The sequence below is a fragment of the Oncorhynchus mykiss genome, chromosome 10 (assembly GCF_013265735.2).
Source record: "Oncorhynchus mykiss isolate Arlee chromosome 10, USDA_OmykA_1.1, whole genome shotgun sequence".
NCBI classification, from domain to species: domain Eukaryota; kingdom Metazoa; phylum Chordata; class Actinopteri; order Salmoniformes; family Salmonidae; genus Oncorhynchus; species Oncorhynchus mykiss.
The window spans coordinates 46,996,910-47,008,596 of record NC_048574.1 but is presented as its reverse complement, the minus strand read 5'-3'; positions in this window follow the sequence as shown (position 1 = coordinate 47,008,596).

The window sequence follows — 11,687 nt, the reverse complement described above, 5'->3', positions numbered from 1 at the left end:
GCATCTTTGCCGTTGTTGCTTTCTGAACAGAATGTTGCTTTGATGCTGCTAATCTGTAGTTTGCTATGTGGAGCACAGTCTTGGGTTTGTGGCATGCTACAGCGACATGATTCTCCCTAGAAGCCTCCTCTGGAAGACCTTAAGCGCTTTTAGCAGGACGCATGGTTTTGGAACATTCAGACATAAATATGCTAGGTGGAACAAACATGCATCTCTGACATGTAGAATAAGGAATGTAAGCTCTATTTGTAATATTTATATCTGCAACCATAACCGAGGGAAGTAGGGGCGCTGAAAATAATAATAAAAAAAATATATAGAAAAATGTATGTTTTGACAAAAGTAGTGCACTGGGCCTTTACTAGTATTAGCTGACCAATATAGACCCCTGTAGCACAGGCAAAAAAAATGTGTCAGTGTCTCCGGCTTTGGCAAAAAAAAGGTAGTTGTGTCATTAAGAACAGTTTCTTGCAGGATTCAATAGTTGGAATTGTAAGAGTTGTTGCCCTGTCCCTTTCTTGTCATTAGAATGGAATCCAGAAATAACTAAATCCTGTCCTCAAACATTTACATCAAAATGCGCAACGTTATGGGAAAAGACACAAAACATCCACATCAAATTAAATATTTTTCTTGATCAAATGACATGGAAAACAACCACATTTTGTAGTGCAGTATTAATTTACCATCCTTACAAACCACTTGATGTAAATGTGCATGACTGTATTTGTAAATGTACGTGACAGGTTTGTACCTGCAGACTTTCTATCACCATGAAGAAAAACAATGCACAATACAGTAACTGAGTACATTGAGACATCAAGTGGTTTGTGATGATGTGATGTGATGATGTGGCTCAGTTGGTAGAGCATGGAGCTGGCAATGCTAGGGTTGGGGGATTGATTCCCACTGGGGACCAGTATGAAAATGTGTGCACTCACTCAGTAAGTTCCTCTAGATAAAAGTGTCTACTAAAAAGGACTGAATAGACCATTTCAGTTCACATAGAGATACGCTGCATTTCAAGAAACTGGAACATGTATCAAGCATTTTTATATTCCACAAGTATTATCAGATTAACTGTTTTGTACAGATAATTATCAGACTCAATTTACAAATGCCGGTAAACACTCGAATACATTTAGTTTAATATTTTTCACAAAAGTAGTGCACAGGGCCTTTACTAGTCCTGTATTAGCGGACCGATATAGACCTTCAGCGTGGGCAATTTATTTTCCCTGCCTCCTCTAAGTCCACCTCCCCTCAGTTGCTCCCCTCTCTCTCTCTCTCTCTCTCTCTCTCTCTCTCTCTCTCTCTCTCTCTCTCCATTTCCCTATATCTCCTCTCTCTCTCTCTCCATTTCCCTATATCTCCTCTTGTGTAGAAGCCGCTTTAATAGACTGACAAGGTAATAAAGTATTGTCAGAGAGTTTACAACTGCAACCACATGGCTCACTGAGCAGGTTGAAAGATTCACAATAAGACAGGTTATACACCCGCTCCCCATCCTCCTCCTCCTCTCTCTCTTTCTTTCTTTCTCTATTTCTATCTCTATCTCTGCTTCTATCTCACACACACACACACACACACACACACACACACACACACACACACACACACACACACACACACACACACACACACACACACACACACACCCTGCAGGTAGAGCAGTGAACTGCGTGAGGAAGTTGCTCGGAGACTTTTGAGAATGCTGTGTAATTAAAAGGGACAATATCCCACTGGTGTGCCTGGCTCTATTTCTGTGCTCCACAGAGCACTACACCATGGGACCCAAAGCCGTGTACACAGAGATAGCCTCCCCTGCCACCTCCACCTCTCTCAGTCACACTCTCTTTCATGACACATCCCTATTCTCTTTCGCGTCAGATCAAATTTGTCTTCATCTCATGCAGCTCTGTATCCTCACCCCTTCTTCTCTTTGGGTTGTGTGTGTGGGCTGAGGGCACAATGTATGCAGTATATTCTATGCCACCTCATCTCTGAGCGTTGTGAATGTGTTCCTGCTGTACTGGCACAGTCCGTCTAAGCCAGACCTCAGTACACGGAGGCCATCACAGAGACTCTGTGATGAGGTTGTGATGATGCCGTCACATTGGATTGAGGACAGCAGCTAGCAGCTCGGCCTCATTAGGGCAGCCACCACCTGAGCCCCTGGCTACACCACAGACACAGCCAGAGTCTGGCCAGCATACTGACTTCCTGACTGCAGCCCAGAGATGGGTTCTACTGTACTTATGGTCATATTTTATATTTAACATACAAAAAATGTGAACGACATACATTTCAGATATCAACTGAAACATGTCTTGCTATACTACTCCTTAACCCCTAACACAACTCTAATCCTTACCCTAACCCTAACCTTAACTCCTAACCCTAATTCTAACCCTCGCCCTAATTATAAACCTAAAACCTATGCCTATGCCTTTTTACAAGTGAGGAAATGCAAATGTCCTAACTTCTCTGAATATTTGTTGGTTTACTATCATTGTGAGGACTTTTGGTATTCACAAGTATAGTAAACTGCACACATACGTACGTACGTACGCACGCACGCACACACACACACACACACACACACGGTGAGAGGTAGTGGACACATCCTTTATAACAAGGTGCTGTATGGTGTCTTCCAGAGAGGTGTCAGGCTGTGGATAATGATTGAGACAGAAGTCTAATGTCTGTGCATCGAAGCAACCAGAGAGGGAAGGGGGCCGTATTTAGGGCTTGTGATTAATATGCCCCCTGGGACAGTTGGGGGTGGGGGTGGAGTTGGAGGAGAAGTGTGTTTGAGTGGTAACCTCAGTTAACAGGGGGAATTCATAACGGCAAGCCTAACATGAGCATCTGATGGGGGTCAGCTATCGATGAAGTATGTCACTGACAGTCCTGTAAATATGAAGAGCTGCATCTCATTCATACGCAATAGCTCAGTCAACACCCTGTTTGACCCCAAGGTTATTATTTATTGTAATGTGATACACTCCCTTGTTTTGGTCCCTTGTTGAGGACTCTGGGTTTTGGTTACGGAGCTAGGAAATGCTGCTCCCAGATGGCCGTGCAGCTTAGAGGTTGTCTGGTGGTGAAAATAAGGAACCAAGGCAGACATTCCTGGCTATACATCACATTAAATCAGTCAGCTCGTCACAATTTACGTGAAACTTTTCCCCTCAGATTTGATTAAACCCAGTCTTTGTTTATTTCATATTGTACGTAACTCACTGGGTCTTGTGTGTATGAGTGTGTGAAAGTCTAGCAGTTTGGACAGCCCACTTTAACTTAATTCCCCGACAGATGTAAACCATCGGGTGTACCGAGGAGTCCAAGGAGGCAAGCCGCACAGCGAGAGAAAGAGAGAGAGCGAGACAAAGAGAGAGAGAGAGAGAGAGAGAGACAGCAGAGCAGGGTGAGAGAGGAGTCCTCATCCTTGAACTTCTGTCCCCCTGTCCTGCCGTTATTTAGCTCTGTCCCCTCCTCCATTATGTCAGCATGAACACAGATCTAGAAAGAGGGGGGGGGGGGGGACGAGAAGGAAAAAAATTGAGGGGAGAGAGAGAAAAGGGGAGATAGAAAGAGATTATTGGATGGCTGTCTGTATGTTTCACTGAAACAGGTGGAGGTTTGGCACAAAATGCTCATGTTACCGAATCACAACGATTGTTGAATCATCTAGGACATTAAAGGCTGTGTCAACATCCATAATGTATGCTAATAGTTTTCCGGAGCAAGTCTTAGGATTTCTCCTCATTTAAAGAACCCTGACCTAGCATTACCAAAATCCAGCAGAGCCGCTTATTCACAGCTCAGCAGAAAGAGTTACAGCCCGTATGGAAAAAATACATTTAAAATACAGTGCATTCGGAAATATTCAGCCCCCTTGACTTTTTTCACATTTTGTTACTTTACAGCCTTGTTCTAAAATTGATTTTCTTTTTTCATCCTCATCAATCTACACACAATATTGCATGATAAAGCAAAAACAGGTTTTTAGACATTTTTACACATTTATTCAAATATCTAATTTACATAAGTATTCAGACCCTTTACTGAGTACTTTGTTAAATAAACTTTGGCAGCGATTACATCCTCAACTCTTATTTGGAAAAAAAAAAATCAAAAAAAAAAAAAATCAAAAAAATTCAGAGGCAGGAAGTGGTCACCCCATGACATGTACACACTCCCCTCTTCCATTCCCCAGTCCTCTAGTCAACACTCCTCATACAGCAGCTGGGTCCTACCAAGTCTGATACTTCTAGGAGTAAGCTTGGCAGACCTGTATTTGGGGAGTTTCTCCCATTCTTCTATGCAGATCCTCTCAAGCTCTGTCAGGTTGGATAGTGTTGCTGCACAGCTATTTTCAGGTCTCTCCAGAGATGGTAGATCGGGTTCAAGTCCGGCCTCTGGCTGGGCCCCTCAAGGACATTCAGAGACTTGTCCCGAAGCCACTCCTGTGTTGTCTTGGCTGTGTGCTTAGGGTTGATGTCCTGTTGGAAGGTGAACCTGACCGCTCTGGAGCAGGTTTTCATCAAGGATCTCTCTGTACTTTTCTATGTTAATATTTTTTCATCTTTCCCTTGATCCTGACTAGTCTCTCAGTCCCTGCCGCAGATAAACATCCCCACAGCATGATGCTGCCACCACCATGCTTCACCGTAGGGATGGTGCCAGGTTTACTCCAGATGTGACACTTGGTATTCAGGCCAAAGAGTTCAGTCTTGGTTTCATCAGAACAGAGAATCTTGTTTCTCATGGTCTGAGAGCCCTTAAGGTTCCTTTTGGCAAACTCTTAGCGGGCTTTCATATGCCTTTTACTGAGGAGTAACTTCCGTCTGGCCACTCTACCATAAAGGCCTGATTGGTGGAGTGCTGCAGAGATGGTTGTCCTTCTGGAAGGTTGTCCCATCTCCACAGAGGAACTCTGGAGCTCTGTCAGAGTGACCATTGGGTTCTTAGTCACCTCCCTGACTAAGGCCCTTCTTCTCCGATTGTTCAGTTTGGCCAGGCTGGCCAGCTCTAGGAAGAGGCTTGGTGGTTCCAAACCTCTTCCATTTAAGAATGATGGAGGCCACTGTGTTCTTTATGGACAATTCCTTCGACCTCATGGCTTGGTTGTTTCTCTGACTTGCACTGTCAACTGTGGGACCTTTTTTATATAGTCCAATCAAATGAATTTACCACAGGTGGACTCCAAGTTGTAGAAACATCTTAAGAATGATCAATGGAAACAGGATGCACCTGAGCTCAGTTTTGAGTCTCATAGGAAAGGGTCTGAATACTTATGTAAGTAAGGTATTTCTGTTTTTCTTTTTAATAAATGGTTTAACATTTCTAAAAACCTGTTGTCGCTTTGTCATTATGGGGTATTGTGTGTAGACTGACATGCATTAACAAAATGTATTTCAAAATACATTCAGACATATTTTATAATACATCTTCACATGTGTTCATCAATATATCTGGTACATATTTTTGAAAATATATTTGTACTGAAGACATCAAAACTATGAAATAACATATGGAATCATGTAGTAATCAAAAAAAGTGTTAACCTTTTAAGAATCGGACACTTAAAAAAAAAAAACATTCCGCCTAAAAGGACATGTTACGGTGCGTGAATGAGGACCCAAAAGCGAATTAACGTAAACAGAACTTCTTTAATAACAAAACATAGGTAGGCTCAGATGGACCGGCAGATTCCGACAGGACAGGACAAGGTTGCAGCAAACATGACGATAGTCTGGTTCAGGCATGAAAAACACAAACAAGAATCCGACAAAGACAGGAACAAAAACAGAGAGAGATATAGAGGACTAATCAGAGGGAAAAAGGGAACAGGTGGGAAAAGGGGTGACGAGGTAGTTAGGAGGAGACAAGGAACAGCTGGGGGAAAGAGGGGGAGAAAAGGTAACCTAATAACGACCAGCAGAGGGAGACAGGGTGAAGGGAAAGGACAGAAACAAGACACAACATGACAATACATGACAGTACCCCCCCACTCACCGAGCGCCTCCTGGCGCACTCGAGGAGGAAACCTGGCGGCAACGGAGGAAATCATCGATCAGCGCACGGTCCAGCACGTCCCGAGAGGGAACCCAACTCCTCTCCTCAGGACCGTACCCCTCCCAATCTACTAGGTACTGATGACCACGGCCCCGAGGACGCATGTCCAAAATCCTACGGACCCTGTAGATGGGTGCACCCTCGACAAGGATGGGGGGGGGGGGAAGACGAGCGGGGGCGCGAAGAACGGGCTTGACACAGGAGACATGGAAGACCGGGTGGACGCGACGAAGATATCGCGGAAGAAGAAGTCGCACTGCGACAGGATTAATGATCCGAGAAATACGGAACGGACCAATGAACCGCGGGGTCAACTTGCGAGAAGCGGTCTTAAGGGGAAGGTTCTGAGTGGAGAGCCAAACTCTCTGACCGCGACAATATCTAGGACTCTTAGTTCTTCGCTTATTAGCAGCTCTCACAGTCTGCGCCCTATAACGGCAAAGTGCAGACCTGACCCTCTTCCAGGTGCGCTCGCAACGTTGGACAAAAGCCTGAGCGGAGGGGACGCTGGACTCGGCGAACTGAGATGAGAACAGCGGAGGCTGGTACCCGAGGCTACTCTGAAAAGGAGATAGCCCGGTCGCAGACGAAGGAAGCGAGTTGTGGGCGTATTCTGCCCAGGGGAGCTGTTCTGACCAAGACGCAGGGTTGCGAAAAGAAATACTGCGTAAGATGCGACCAATAGTCTGATTGGTCCGTTCTGCTTGACCGTTAGACTGGGGGTGAAAGCCGGAAGAGAGACTGACGGAAGCCCCAATCAAACGGCAAAACTCCCTCCAAAATTGAGACGTGAATTGCGGACCTCTGTCCGAAACGACGTCTGACGGAAGGCCATGAATTCTGAAAACATTCTCGATGATGATTTGTGCCGTCTCTTTAGCAGAAGGAAGCTTAGCAAGGGGAATAAAATGAGCCGCCTTAGAGAACCTGTCGACAACCGTAAGAATAACAGTCTTCCCCGCTGACGAAGGCAGTCCGGTGACAAAATCTAAGGCGATGTGAGACCACGGTCGAGAGGGAATGGGAAGCGGCCTGAGACGGCCGGCAGGAGGGGAGTTACCGGACTTAGTCTGCGCGCAGACCGAACAAGCAGCCACGAAGCGACGCGTGTCATGCTCCCGGGTGGGCCACCAAAAACGCTGGCGAATGGAAGCAAGCGTACCCCGAACGCCAGGATGGCCGGCTAACTTGGCAGAGTGAGCCCACTGAAGAACGGCCAGACGAGTAGGAACGGGAACGAAAAGAAGGTTTCTAGGACAAGCGCGCGGCGACGGAGTTTGAGTGAGTGCTTGCTTTACCTGCCTCTCAATTCCCCAGACAGTCAACCCGACAACACGCCCCTCAGGGAGAATCCCCTCGGGGTCAGTGGAGGCTACTGAAGAACTGAAGAGACGAGATAAAGCATCAGGCTTGGTGTTCTTAGAGCCCGGACGATAAGAAATCACGAACTCGAAACGAGCGAAAAACAGAGCCCAGCGCGCCTGACGCGCATTAAGTCGTTTGGCAGAACGGATGTACTCAAGGTTCCTATGGTCAGTCCAAACGACAAAAGGAACGGTCGCCCCCTCCAACCACTGTCGCCATTCGCCTAGGGCTAAGCGGATGGCGAGCAGTTCGCGGTTTCCCACATCATAGTTACGTTCCGACGGCGACAGGCGATGAGAAAAATACGCGCAAGGGTGGACCTTGTCGTCAGAGAGGGAGCGCTGAGAAAGAATGGCTCCCACGCCCACCTCTGACGCGTCAACCTCGACAACGAACTGTCTAGTGACGTCAGGTGTAACAAGGATAGGTGCGGATGTAAAACGATTCTTGAGGAGATCAAAAGCTCCCTGGGCGGAAACGGACCACTTAAAGCACGTCTTGACAGAAGTAAGGGCTGTGAGAGGAGCTGCCACCTGACCGAAATTACGGATGAAACGACGATAGAAGTTCGCGAAGCCGAGAAAGCGCTGCAGCTCGACGCGTGACTTAGGGACGGGCCAATCAATGACAGCTTGGACCTTAGCGGGATCCATCTTAATGCCTTCAGCGGAAATAACAGAACCGAGAAATGTGACGGAGGAGGCATGAAAAGAGCACTTCTCAGCCTTCACAAAAAGACAATTCTCTAAAAGGCGCTGGAGGACACGTCGAACGTGCTGAACATGAATCTGGAGTGACGGTGAAAAAATCAGGATATCGTCAAGGTAAACGAAAACAAAGATGTTCAGCATGTCTCTCAGGACATCATTGACTAATGCCTGAAAGACAGCTGGAGCGTTAGCGAGGCCGAAAGGAAGAACCCGGTATTCAAAGTGCCCTAACGGAGTGTTAAACGCCGTCTTCCACTCGTCCCCCTCCCTGATGCGCACGAGATGGTAAGCGTTACGAAGGTCCAACTTAGTGAAAAACCTGGCTCCCTGCAGGATCTCGAAGGCTGAAGACATAAGAGGAAGCGGATAACGATTCTTCACTGTTATGTCATTCAGCCCTCGATAATCTATGCAGGGGCGCAGGGACCCGTCCTTCTTCTTAACAAAAAAAAACCCCGCTCCGGCGGGAGAGGAGGAGGGGACTATGGTACCGGCGGCAAGAGCTACAGACAAATAATCTTCGAGAGCCTTACGTTCGGGAGCCGACAGAGAGTATAGTCTACCCCGGGGGGGAGTGGTTCCCGGAAGGAGATCAATACTACAATCATATGACCGGTGTGGGGGAAGAGAGGTGGCCCTGGACCGACTGAACACCGTGCGCAGATCGTGATATTCCTCCGGCACCCCTGTCAAATCACCAGGCTCCTCCTGTGAAGAAGAGACAGAGGAAACAGGAGGGATAGCAGACATTAAACATTTCACATGACAAGAGACGTTCCAGGAGAGGATAGAATTACTAGACCAATTAATGGAAGGATTATGACAAACTAGCCAGGGATGGCCCAAAACAACAGGTGTAAAAGGTGAACGAAAAATTAAAAAAGAAATGGTTTCGCTATGATTACCAGAAACAGTGAGGGTTAAAGGTAGCGTCTCACGCTGAATCCTGGGGAGAGGACTACCATCCAGGGCGAACAAGGCCGTGGACTCCCTTAACTGTCTGAGAGGAATGTCATGTTCCCGAGCCCAGGTCTCGTCCATAAAACAGCCCTCCGCCCCAGAGTCTATTAAGGCACTGCAGGAAGCTGACGAACCGGTCCAGCGTAGATGGACCGACAAGGTAGTGCAGGATCTTGAAGGAGAGACAGGAGTAGTAGCGCTCACCAGTAGCCCTCCGCTTACTGATGAGCTCTGGCTTTTACTGGACATGAAGTGACAAAATGACCAGCAGAACCGCAATAGAGACAGAGGCGGTTGGTGATTCTCCGTTCCCTCTCCTTAGTCGAGATGCGGATACCTCCCAGCTGCATAGGTTCAGCACCCGAGCCGGCAGAGGAAGATGGTAGTGATGCGGAGAGGGGGGCAACGGAGAACGCGAGCTCCTTTCCACGAGCTCGGTGACGAAGATCAACCCGTCGCTCAATGCGAATAGCGAGGTCAATCAAGGAATCCACGCTGGAAGGAACCTCCCGGGAGAGAATCTCATCCTTTACCTCTGCGCGGAGACCCTCCAGAAAACGAGCGAGCAAAGCCGGCTCGTTCCAGCCACTGGAGGCAGCAAGAGTGCGAAACTCAATAGAGTAGTCTGTTATGGATCGATTACCTTGACATAGGGAAGACAGGGCCCTGGAAGCCTCCTCCCCAAAAACAGATCGATCAAAAACCCGTATCATCTCCTCCTTAAAGTCCTGATACTGGTTAGTACACTCAGCCCTTGCATCCCAGATTGCCGTGCCCCACTCACGAGCCCGTCCAGTAAGGAGAGATATGACGTAGGCGACACGAGCAGTGCTCCTGGAGTAAGTGTTGGGCTGGAGAGAAAACACAATATCACACTGGGTGAGGAACGAGCGGCATTCAGTGGGCTCCCCAGAGTAACACGGCGGGTTATTGATTCTGGGCTCCGGAGATTCGAAAGCCCTGGAAGTGGCCGGTGGATCGAGGCGGAGATGGTGAACCTGTTCTGTGAGGTTGGAGACTTGGGTGGCCAGGGTCTCAACGGCATGTCGAGCAGCAGACAATTCCTGCTCGTGTCTGCCTAGCATCGCTCCCTGGATCTCGACGGCTGAGTGGAGAGAATCCGAAGTCGCTGGGTCCATTCTTGGTCGGATTCTTCTGTTACGGTGCGTGAATGAGGACCCAAAAGCGAATTAACGTAAACAGAACTTCTTTAATAACAAAACATAGGTAGGCTCAGATGGACCGGCAGATTCCGACAGGACAGGACAAGGTTGCAGCAAACATGACGATAGTCTGGTTCAGGCATGAAAAACACAAACAAGAATCCGACAAAGACAGGAACAAAAACAGAGAGAGATATAGAGGACTAATCAGAGGGAAAAAGGGAACAGGTGGGAAAAGGGGTGACGAGGTAGTTAGGAGGAGACAAGGAACAGCTGGGGGAAAGAGGGGGAGAAAAGGTAACCTAATAACGACCAGCAGAGGGAGACAGGGTGAAGGGAAAGGACAGAAACAAGACACAACATGACAATACATGACAGGACATACCCAAATCTAACTGCCTGTAGCTCAGGACCTGAAGCAAGGATATGCATATTCTTTATACCGATTCAGACTGATCCAGTGAAGCATTACATTACTACACTACATTTTGTATCAAGTCTGCCAGGAGTTTGCCCAAAAGTGCCAAATTGGTCAATTGATACATTTTCAAGTACGCAACTATAGAGAACATACAAAAATGCTATGGTAATAAAAAATTCAAGTTTACACTCATCCAGGAATGTCATACATGATGATGGATAATTATCTTCCCTACAGAAAAAACACTAACCTTTACACATTTAGATGGCCAGGCGGGGTGGGTGTGGGTCCAGAGATAGCAAGGATTCAAACTGTAGAACCCAGTTCCTACAATTGAATTTAAAAAAATGGATTTGATCAAACAAAACTATGCTACTTTTAGTCTCTGGGACCCTCAGGATGACAAATCAGAGCAAGATTCCTGAATGTAAGTACATTATTTACCTTCAGAGATGAATGTATCAAACCAGTTGCCGTGATAAAAGTGTTTTGTTGTTGTGCACTCTCCTCAAACAATAGCATGGTATGTTTTCACTGTAATAGCTACTGTAAATTGGACATTGCAGTTAGATTAAGAATAATTTCAGATTTCTGCCCATATAAGACATGTCTATATCCTGGAAAGTTGGCTATTACTTACAATGTCATTCTAGTCACATTAGCGCACGTTAGCAACAACCGTCCTGGTTTAGGGACACCAATCCCATAGAGGTGCAGAATGAAATTAAACACAGACTACACGTTGCTAATCAGGAAAGCATTTTGTGGTGGACTGTCATTACAATTGCTTCTCAGGAACCTGGTAAAATTAGCTATGTTTGTAGTATCATACTTACTAACCCACTGAATGGCTCTGAATTCACTGTGAGCATACAGTCAAAGCAACAACAACTTTTGGAGCACACTGGTGCGCTCAAATCATATCCCGATGTCAACAGCAAATAGGAGTTTGGCTAATTTAGCTAACTAATGTACATTTTCAGA